General features: G+C 35.4%; 1 non-coding gene across 1 annotated transcript; it reads right to left on the reverse strand.

Annotated features, from left to right (window-relative positions):
* Nucleotides 1-2,206: 2,206 nt before the first annotated feature.
* On the reverse strand, nucleotides 2,207-2,313 carry LOC128292155 (small nucleolar RNA R71). Its single transcript, XR_008282140.1, has one exon. It is a non-coding gene; the product is annotated as a small nucleolar RNA R71 (small nucleolar RNA).
* Between the last annotated feature and the right edge of the window lie 8,742 nt (nucleotides 2,314-11,055).

Below are 11,055 nucleotides of genomic sequence, written 5' to 3' on the forward strand. Positions count from 1 at the left end.
AATTAATTAAGTAAATTGATTAATTAAAGTGGTTAAATTACATTATTTGGTCCTCTAAATTATCTACTATTGCTGGACAGGTCTGAGAGCTTTATGTTGATTGCAAAACCATCCAAATGGAGGACCAAGTCAATACAAAATTTAGCTGCATGTGGATGTTCATAAATCAATTTTGGTTTAATTACACAAGGTCCTTAAAGAGTTGAAGAAATCGGAGATTTACCCGAAGATTTGCAATTAACCGAGTCCTGATCCTGATGATGTTGTGGCACTTAAATCAAGCAAAAATCAGCCACATTTCCACAAATCATGGTCAGCCACCCTTGGATGAATTTGCAAAAGATGGACACTCCTATTTTTAGCAAACTAGCTTTCTTGCCTCACCTATGAATAAGACCCCATTTCTCAGTTTCCTAATCATCCCTCATCCCTCGTCCCTCAATCATCCCTACTCATTCATCATTCTCTCCTCTCTCAACTCTCTTAGCCCTCACGCGTATCATCATCTTTGCATAAATATTTTTAGCAAATTAGCCTCTTAAGGAGCCCTTGCTCGGCCAGCTCGGAGAGCCATCAATAAAGGAGAAAAGCAAAGGAACAAAGGAGCTCTCGTCAGTCAGAGCCTTGGGTGCAACCACTTTGAATTGGGTTTAATCTTTCTTTTCTTTAACTTAATTCAAGAATGTTTACTGTGTTTACTGTTCTTGTTTACAGCAATGATAGCTTAATTTTATTTAAGCTAGGATGATTATTTTGATTTAATAATATTTATTTGATTCATGCTTATAATGTTTGTGCCTCAATCGATCATGTTTTCAATTAAAATCAAGTCTGTATTTCGTTCATACGTGATTGAAAGGCACTTGAATTAGCTGAGTGATCCTAACAAGACGACGGCTAATGGATACATAATTGAAATGTGCATGCTCAATTTAGATCCTAACCCGATTAAATTATAGGTTACATAACAACCCTAACCAAGCTCTGTTATCTGCATAGTTTTTATTTTTATGTGATTAAACTATTTCAAACCTAACACGTCCCTGTTACCTCGCACGAATAGTAAGAAACCCTTAGTAAATAAGGATTAGTAAAATGCGTATTTACTAAGTAAAGGATTCCGAAAGGACCTAATATGGTCTCCAAACTCATGAAAGATCGAGTTGCTATGGAATGTTATTTCGAATATTGATAAGCATGTTGATAATAATTTGAGTTTAATTAAAGTAATTGTCCTAGCTTATTTTTGTTATAATTGTTTCTTATTGTGTTAATTCTGCTAAAATCTATTTCATTCATATAGTTGCATGTTAGGATAAATCACATCAGGGATTATTGCATTTAGTTTAATATATTTTAATCATCACTTCTCAATTATATTGTTTTTATTTATCAAATTGTTAATATAATTTTACAAATTGACTTTGAACAAATACAATCCCTGTGGAGATGATAGCTCGATACTTACTTTTTACTTGATAACGACTGTGTACACTTGCACAAACCTGAGCGTTACAAGTTTTTAGCGCCGTTGTCGGGGATTGTCAACTGTTGCCATATTCATTTTTTTGTGAAATTATTTATTTTCAATTTGGTTATTTCTAACATTACTAACTTATTCTTCTTAATTTTGTGATTTTCTTTTCAGGTGTTTATGAGCATAGGTCAAATTATCGATTTACTCCTAGTAGACCCTAAAATTGAGTGAACTTTTAGACAAAGAAGACGTGAACAAATAGCTCAAAGACAAGTCGAGATGGACCTTTGAAATTAGAATCAAGACCAAGGTAATGAAGCCGATCATGTATGAAATCCCATCCTCATTACCGATGATAGGGATCGATACATCAGACAATATGATGTGCCGCTTTTCAATGAGTTAAATCTAGGAATTAGAAGGCCAGATATAAAGGCAACCCAATTCAAATTGAAGCCAGTGATGTTTCAAATGCTACAAACGGTGGGCCAATTTAGTGGTATGCCCACAGAAGATCCACGTCTCCACCTTCGATTGTTTATGGAGGTAAGTGATTCATTCAAGATAGCCGGTGTGACTGAAGACGCACTGAGGTTAAAGTTGTTTCTGTACTCGTTGCGAGATCGAGCATGAGCATGGCTCAATTCATTGCCACCAAGTTCCATATCTACATGGAAAGTATTAGTAGAGAAATTTTTGGTAAAGTATTTCCCGCCTAGCAAGAACGCTAAGCTGAGGATCGAGATCACAACTTTCCAACAATTGGATGATGAGTCTTTGTATGAGGCTTGGGAGCGATTTAAGGAGTTACTTCGTAAGTTTCCTCATAATGGGATTCCTCATTGTATCTAGTTGGAGACATTCTATAATGGTATCAATGCACATACAAGATTAATGGTAGATGCTTTTGCTAATGGTGCAATTTTGTCTAAGTCTTATAATGAGGCTTATGAGATCATCGAGAGGATCGAAAGTAATAACTATCGATGGCCAACAAATCAAACAGCTTCATGAAGACGAGTAGCTAGAGTTCATGAAGTTGATGCTCTCACTTCGTTATCAGCTCAGGTATTGTCTATTTCTTCTATGTTAAAGCAGTTTTCCTCTAATAGTACGAATAATTTTGCAGCTCAACCACCAAGTATATTTGAAGTAGTTTCCTGTGAGTACTATGGGGAAGGTCATTCTTTCAAGAATTGCCCATTGAATCTTGAGTCAGTGTACTATATGGGGATCAACATCAAAATAGGAGTGGACAAGGACCCCAGTCCAACTTCTATAATCCTTCATGGCGTAATCATCCCAACTTTTCCTGGAGCAACCAAGGAAATGGACCAAACAACAAATTTATGCAGCATAGACCTAACCAATCTCAAGGGTTTAATCAGCAAGCTCCAAAACTAGCCCAAGTTGAGGCATCAAATAGTTTGGAGAACTTGTTGAAAGTGTATATGGAAAAGAATGATGCTTTGATCCAGAGCCAAGCAACAACAGTGAAAAATTTGGAAAACCAAATGGGCCAGTTAGCTACGGAGCTTCGTAATAGACCGCAAGGAGCATTGCTGAGCAGTACTGAGAATCCAAGAAACTTGGGTAAAGAACATATCAAGGCAGTGGCATTACGAAGTGGTAAAATTATAGAACCCTGATTGATTGATGTCGAAGACGAGCTTATTGAAAAGGAGGAAAGTCAACCAGCTATTGAAATTCCTACACCAAAGGAATCAGAATCTGCAAAAGCTGACAAGGTAAATCCTAACTTAGTGAATTCAGATACTTTAACATCTTCTTTGGATGCAGATTTACCTAGTCAGAAGAGTTGTCCAGTTCAACTGAAAGTTCCATTACCTCTATATCTGCAAAGATTGCAGCAACACAAGCAGAAACAAGAGGTGCAATTTAAGAAGTTTCTGGATGTTTTGAAGCAATTACACATCAATATTCCATTGGTGGAGGCTTTTGAGCAAATGCCGAATTATGTGAAGTTTATGAAGGATGTACTATCCAAGAAAAAATGACTGATTGAGTATGAGACTGTCACCTTGACAAAAGAGTGCAGTGCGTTCTGGCAGAACAAATTGCCACCGAAATTGAAGGATCCAGGAAGCTCTAAGATACCTTGTAACATTGGTGAATCTTACTGTGGTAAAGCTTTGTGTGACTTAGGAGCAAGTATCAACTTGATGCCTAAGTCTATTTTCAAGATGTTAGGGATAGGAGAAGTAAGACCTACAACTGTGACGCTCCAACTGGCGGATCGATCCTTAGCATACCCCAAAGGAAAGATCGAAGATGTTTTGGTAAGAGTCGATAAATTTATTTTTCCTGTTGATTTCATTATTCTAGATTTTGAAGCAGATAAGGAAGTGCCAATTATCTTTGGGAGACCTTTCCTAGCCACGAGAAGAACGTTAATTGATGTGTAGAAAGGTGAACTCACTATGCGAGTTCAAGATGATCAGGTAACTTTTAACATTCTTAAAGCGATGAAATTTCCCGATCCGACAGAAGAATGTTCAGTTATGGAAGAGTTAGAAACCTTGATTTCTATGGAAAGTAATTTTGAAGAAGATCTATTGGAGAAAGCTTTAGGGTTTGACCCTTTGGAGGATGAAGACAACGAAGAAAACGTGGTTCTGGTGGAAGCCAATCCGATAAATTTTATTCAATCCACACGGTTTGAACCGTTGGAGTTGGAAGTCAGAGAATTTGTGCAACCAAAATTATCAATCGAAGAACCACTTACACTTGAACTAAATGTATTTCCTTCCCATTTGAAATACATTTATTTAGGTGACTGTTCCACTTTGCCTGTGATTGTTTCAGTAGAGCTGACAAAAGATCAAGATAAACATCTAATTTTTGTTCTAAAAAAAATTAAGAAAGCAATTGGTTGGACCATAGCTTATATTTGAAGTATAAGCCCTTCAATTTGCATGCACAAAATTATTCTAGAGGAAGGTGAAAAAGCTCGAATTGATGGGCAAATGAGGCACCTATTATGAAGGAAGTTGTGAGAAAGGAAGTGATCAAATGGTTAGATGCAGGAATCATCTATCCTATTTCAGATAGTTCGTGAGTAAGTCCGGTACAGTGTGTGCCGAAGAAAGGTGAAATTACAATTGTTGAGAATGAGCATAACGAATTGATCCCAACAAGAACTGTTACTGGTTGGAGAATTTGTGTTGACTATAGAAAGCTAAATAAAGCCACTTGGAAGGACCATTTTCCATTGCCTTTTATAGATCAGATGTTAGATTGACTGGAAGGTAATGAATTCTATTATTTTTGAGATTGTTATTCGGGATATAACCAAATAGTTGTAGCCTTGGAAGACCAACATAAAACAACCTTTACTTGTCCGTACGGTACGTTTACTTTTAGGCGCATGCCTTTTGGTTTATGCAATGCACCTGCAACCTTTCAAAGATGCATGATGGCAATATTCACTGATATGTTTGAAAATTTTGTTGAGGTTTTCATGGATGATTTTTCTGCTTTTGGTAACACTTATGATATTTTTTTGAGTAATTTGGCTAAGGTACTGAAGAGATGCGAAGAGATGAGTCTTGTCCTTAACTGGGAGAAATGCCATTTTATGGTTAAGGAAGGAATTATCTTAGGGCATAGAATTTCAAAGAAAGGAATTGAAGTCGACAAAGAAAAGATGGATGTAATTGAAAGATCACTGGCCCCAATGAATGTTAAAGGAGTCAGAAATTTTTTAGTCTATGCCGATTTTTACCAAAGGTTTATCAAAGATTTTTCGAAAATTTCTAAACTATTGTGTTTGTTGTTAGAGAAAGATACAATGTTTGATTTTAACAAAGCATGTTTAAAAGCTTTTGAAGAGCTGAAAAAATGGTTAATCTCAGCCTCAATAATCATTACACCTGATTGGAGCACACCTTTTGAGTTAATGTGTGATATAAGTGATTATGTTGTTGGAGCTGTGATGGGTCAAAGAAAAAATAAAGTGTTCCACCCCATTTAATATGGAAGTAGAACGTTGACGGGAGCCCAGATCAATTATACGGTAACTGAAAAGGAACTATTTGCTATAGTCTTTGCTTTTGACAAATTCCGCTCATATCTAATAGGTACCAAAGTTACAGTATTTACTGACCATGCGGCCATTAAATACTTGCTCACGAAAAAAGATGCAAAATCGAGGCTAATTCGTTGGATACTTTTACTCTAAGAATTTGACCTTGAGATCTAAGGTAGAAAAGGTGTTGAAAATCAAGTAGCTGATCATTTGTCAAGGTTGGAGCAAGATGAGGTAACTCGATCACATGTGCTTATCAACGAGAATTTCCCAAATGAACACTTATTTGAGGTGAGTCGAATTCATGAAACACCTTGGTTTGCTGATTTTGCCAATTATCTTGCATGTGGAATAATTCACCAAGAAATGACATACTAACAAAGGAAGAAATTCCTTCATGATAGTCGCTGTTATTTCTGGGAAAACCCGGTCTTGTTTAAACAATGTGTAGATAATATAATCCGAAAGTGTGTAGCTGAAAGTGAGATTGCTGAGATCTTATATCATTGCCATTCATCTCCAAGTGGTGGACACTTTGGTGGTGCACGTACTGCAACTAAGGTTTTGCAAGCAGGTTTCTTTTGGCCTACACTATTTAAAGATGCTTATGCCTATGTGAAGAACTGTGATAGATGCCAAAGGAGCGGAAACATATCAAGGAGAAATGAAATGCCCTTAACAAATATTTTGGAGATTGAATTATTTGACATATGGGGCATTGACTTTTTAGGCCCGTTTCCTTCTTCGTATTGGAACAAATACATCTTAGTTACTGTGGACTACGTATCCAAGTGGGTAAAAGCTGAAGCGTACCCTGCGAATGATGCTAAAGTAGTCATGCGATTCCTAGATAAGCATGTGTTTACACGATTTCGGACACCAAGAACTATAATTAGTGATGAAGGTTCACATTTTGTGAACAAGTGGCTTAAGTGGTTGCTTGACAAAAATGATATGAAGCATAAGATTGCTACTGCTTATCACCCTCAGTCCAATGGGCAAGTTGAAAGAGTGAACCGTGAAATCAAAGGTGTCTTGGAAAAGGTAGTACGCCCCTGCAGAAAAGATTGGTCTCGAAGGCTCGATGATGCATTATGGGCCTATCGAACAACATTTAAGAAACTGTTAGGAATGACTCCTTACCGGTTGGTTTTTAGGAAGGCATGTCATTTGCCATTAGAGTTGGATAATAGAGCTCACTGGGCTTTGAAGAAGTTGAATTTTGATCTTAAGCAAGCTGGTGAGTGAAGGATGTTACAATTGGATGAGTTGGAAGAGCTGAAGTTGTTTTCCTATGAGAATGCCAAAATGTATAAAGAAAAATAAAAAAGATGGCACGATAGCCATATACGACCTCGTAAGTTTAAAGAAGGTCAGAAGGTTTTGTTGTTTAATTCAAGGCTGAAGTTATTTCTTGGGAAGCTGAAATCCCGATGGAAAGGACCTTATACCATCTATTGAGTTTATACTTATGGAGCTATTGAATTATACGACAATTACGGGTAAGATACAGTCTGAATTTGAGGCCCAAGACAGCAAAAAGAGGGAAAACTCCACACCTATTGCCGCCACTTCCATTGCTTGCCGCCCAAGTAACCTTAATGTAGCTAAGTTTTTGCTACATGTTGCCCTAATTTTTCCCTATATAAACCCCTCTTTATTCTACTATTTTTCATATCCCTCAAAGCTATTTGCTTAAACCCCAAAAATCCTTAAACTTTTCTCTTGTGTCGTCAATCTCGAATCTCAAAAGAAACCCTAGTTCTCCTCCCCTTTTGTTGAAATCACCTATAACTATCGCAAAGAGATTGCCGGAGCATCAACATTGCTGCCTCACGCTACCTTCACTGTTGCAACCTCTTCGCCATTGCAAGGTTCACCGAAGCAGATCCTACCCACTTACTGATTTCTCTTCTTCCCCTATAAGCAGAACTTTGCTAAATTTTTGGGAAAATACCATGTCTCACAAAAGAACTAGATCATCAAAGACTACTCTTGAAAACCCGATTGTGATTAATGAAGAAGTGAAATAGAGTTTTGATTCAATTTTCAAGCATCAACCTATGATACCGTAAAAAGGTTTTAACTTGAAGAGTAATGATTTGATGGTTGTCCTTGTGCCAATTAGAAAGACAATTAATGCTCTCAAGCAGGAACGATTTTGTGATGCTCGTTTGCTTCCCGATAATGAACTAGTTTGAGAGTTCTATACAAGTTTGACCATACAAGATGCTACTGAGGTCATCGTTCGAAAGGAAAAGGTACCTCTTACTTCTAAGTGCATCAATGATTTGTTTAACTTAGCTGATATTGAAGAAGATGAGTACTACCCTATGATGAACAACATAAATTGGGATTTTCTTCAACAAGTACTTGATGTTGTGACAAATCTGGGATCCCAATGGATTGTAAGAAAGTATGGAAGCCATTCTTTCCGAAGGGAATACCTAAAACCAATAGCAAAGGAATGGTTTTATTTTGTTCGCTACAGTTTTATGCCTATCTCACATAGTTCCACCATCTTGGTGGAACGAATGCTCTTGTTATATGCAATCTTGACAGAAAAGTCCATTAGAAAGTACATTAATGTTGGGAAAATTATTCTCAAGGAGATTTATGACTGTGCTAAAAAAAGACAGGAAGTGCTTATTTCCCATCATTAATCACTTCACTTTGCTTAAGGGCTCATGTTAAAACACAAGCAAATTTGAAGGGGCAATATGTCCATGGGTGCATTACAAGTAATGATCTTGAAAGATTAGTAGAGAAGGTGCATGAGCTGAATCAAAGTGAGAAAAAAGAATCAACTGAGCCAGATATTGAGGAGTCAACAAATGAAACTGAAATTAAATCAGTTACAGCTACTGAAGAAGAAGAATATGATAAGGAACCAAACAGTCCTAAACCAGTTGAAGGGTCTGAAAACCCTGAACCAAGGGTTGAGCCAGAAGAAGAACCAATCAAGCTAAGTGTTGAACCTGAATATACAACTCCTATGCCAATTTTTTCAAGTACTTCAAGGAAATCAGAGTTGTCAATGTTGATGGATATGTGCAAGTTCATGCAAATCAACAACAAACTTACTGGAAGTATGCAAAAATTAGAGATGATTCGATTCAAAATACTTCTAAGAATATCTCTAACACTTTTGTTCTTGAGCTCCCAGATGCTATCTTTGAGACATGGATGGAAGATACTAATTATACAAGTGGAGAAGGAGCTAAAGAAGACCAGGGGAATGAGTTAGAAAAATAAAAGGGGGGATTCTTGTCTTTTTATTTATTTTTTTAGGTCTTTAGGAATTTGTTTCCTTAGTAACTATGATTTAATTTTTGCAAAATAAAACATAGCAAGCATGAAAAAAATGCTTTTTTAAAAAGAAAAAGACTAAGTGATGTGGTAATGGGAATGAACATGTCTAGGATTGGATTATGAGAAAAGGCTAGGTATTTAAGCAGTCTTATTTACTCACCTCTCTTTCCTTTTAACCCTACTTAGTGTTTATTTTTCATTCATTACTTTGTTCTTGCAATAAGGACATTACTTCTTTTTAAAGGGGGGTAAAGCAAATAATTGTTCAAAATTTTTAAAATTTTCAAGTATGTTTCAATCATTTATTTCATGAGTATGTTTTAATAAATGAATGTTTAGAGAAATTCATTGTTAATGAGACAGTTTGTATGTGAGCATGAATGATGATTTTATCTGAGTGATTGTATGTTATCATGAAGAGTGGAATGATTGTATCATCTTAGTCTTAGGTAATGTTTGGCATGAAAACTTAGTTTCTTTTAAGATTAGACATGCATGAAGGTTTATATCTTTAGAATTGACTTAGTAACTTTCTTGAGGCGAAATCCCAAGAGACATAAAAATCTAAAATGATATAGGCACTATTTCTTTAGACCATTTGAGCCTTTCCAAGCCCACCTTATGATATTAGACCCTTGAAACTATAATTTTGAGCTTAAAAGGCATGTTTATTGTACTGAACCTACATTACAAGCCATATCTCCATCTTTTGAAGTTATCATAATTTTGTGCACTCGTCTTAACTAAAGTTGTCTTGGTAAATTACATTTGAGGAAATTTTCAAAAGATGTATGTGTTCATGCTAAAAAAAACAAAAAAAAAAAGAAAAAAAAGAGTGAAGAAAAGTTTGCTCAGTTTCCACAAAGAAAAAATGTATAAGAATGAGTTCAAAATAAGTTGGGGGTATTCCAAAGGATCACTTAAAGAAAAAGGTTGAATTTTGAGAAATCCAAGACAAAGTTAAAGGTTAAGATTTTGAAACCGAAATGTCCAATCTCTTAAAATCCCTACCTTTAACCGAGCCCCATTACAACATTATAAAAGACCTATTGATTTGATGATTATGTCACCTACATTAGTGGAGAGGGAGTTCTAAGTTCAACATATGAAGATCATAAATAAGCCTTATGATTGTTTTCCTTGATTGAGGAGAAATTATGTTGAATGAAGAATATTATCTATGGCTGTGACATATATACATACTATGATTCATGTTGGCATATCTTGAAACTTAATATAAAATTTTCAAAATGTTTGCGTATGATTTACTTGTTAATAAAGAATATCTATGAGCATGAATTTATTAATACATGATTATGGGGCAAGGATTGATACTGCTTACACTTTTAGCAATTTTGCTTTACCGAAACCTTATGCTGTGCATGAACATTACTTGGGACGAGTAATGATTTAAGTTTGGGGGTGTGTAAACTGAAAAATATATAGGATTTTTCCTATATAATTCATCACCTTTTACTTAAATTTCTTGTTAAAACCAAGTAATTGCTTAATAAATTAATGAAATATATGAAAATATGAAATTGGCACATAGAAATTATTAAAATATGATTTTATGCTTTATTATATAGTTTTCATGCGAAAATGGCTTATTTTATATTAATTTGAGCATATTATATTTTCAAGCTATAAAGTGGGGCATGCATGATTAAATTAAATAATAAAATATAAATTTATATTTAATAATTTGTTTTAATATGTTTCATTAATAAATTGGGTTTTAATTAATTAAGTAAATTAATTAATTAAAGTGGTTACATTACATTCTTTGATCCTCTAAATTATCTACTATTGCTGGACAGGTTTGAGAGCTTTATGTTGATTACAAAACCATCCAAATGGAGGACCAAGTCAACCCAAAATTTGGCTGCATGTGGAATCAAATTTTGGTTTAATTACACAAGGTCCTTGAAGAGTTGAAGAAATCAAAGATTTACCCGAAGATTTGCAATTGATCGAGTCTTGATCCTGATGATGTTGTGGCACTTAAATCAAGCAAAAATTAGCCACATTTCCACAAATCATGGGCAGCCACCCTTGGATGAATTTTCAAAAGATGGACACTCCATTTTTAGGAAACTAGCTCCATTGCCTCACCTATGAATAAGACCTCATTTCTCACTTTCCTAATCATCCATCATCCCTCAATCATCCCTCACTCATTTATCATTCTCTCCTCTCTCAAATCTCTTAGCCTTCA

The sequence above is a fragment of the Gossypium arboreum genome, chromosome 4 (genome assembly GCF_025698485.1).
Source record: "Gossypium arboreum isolate Shixiya-1 chromosome 4, ASM2569848v2, whole genome shotgun sequence".
NCBI classification, from domain to species: Eukaryota; Viridiplantae; Streptophyta; class Magnoliopsida; order Malvales; family Malvaceae; genus Gossypium; species Gossypium arboreum.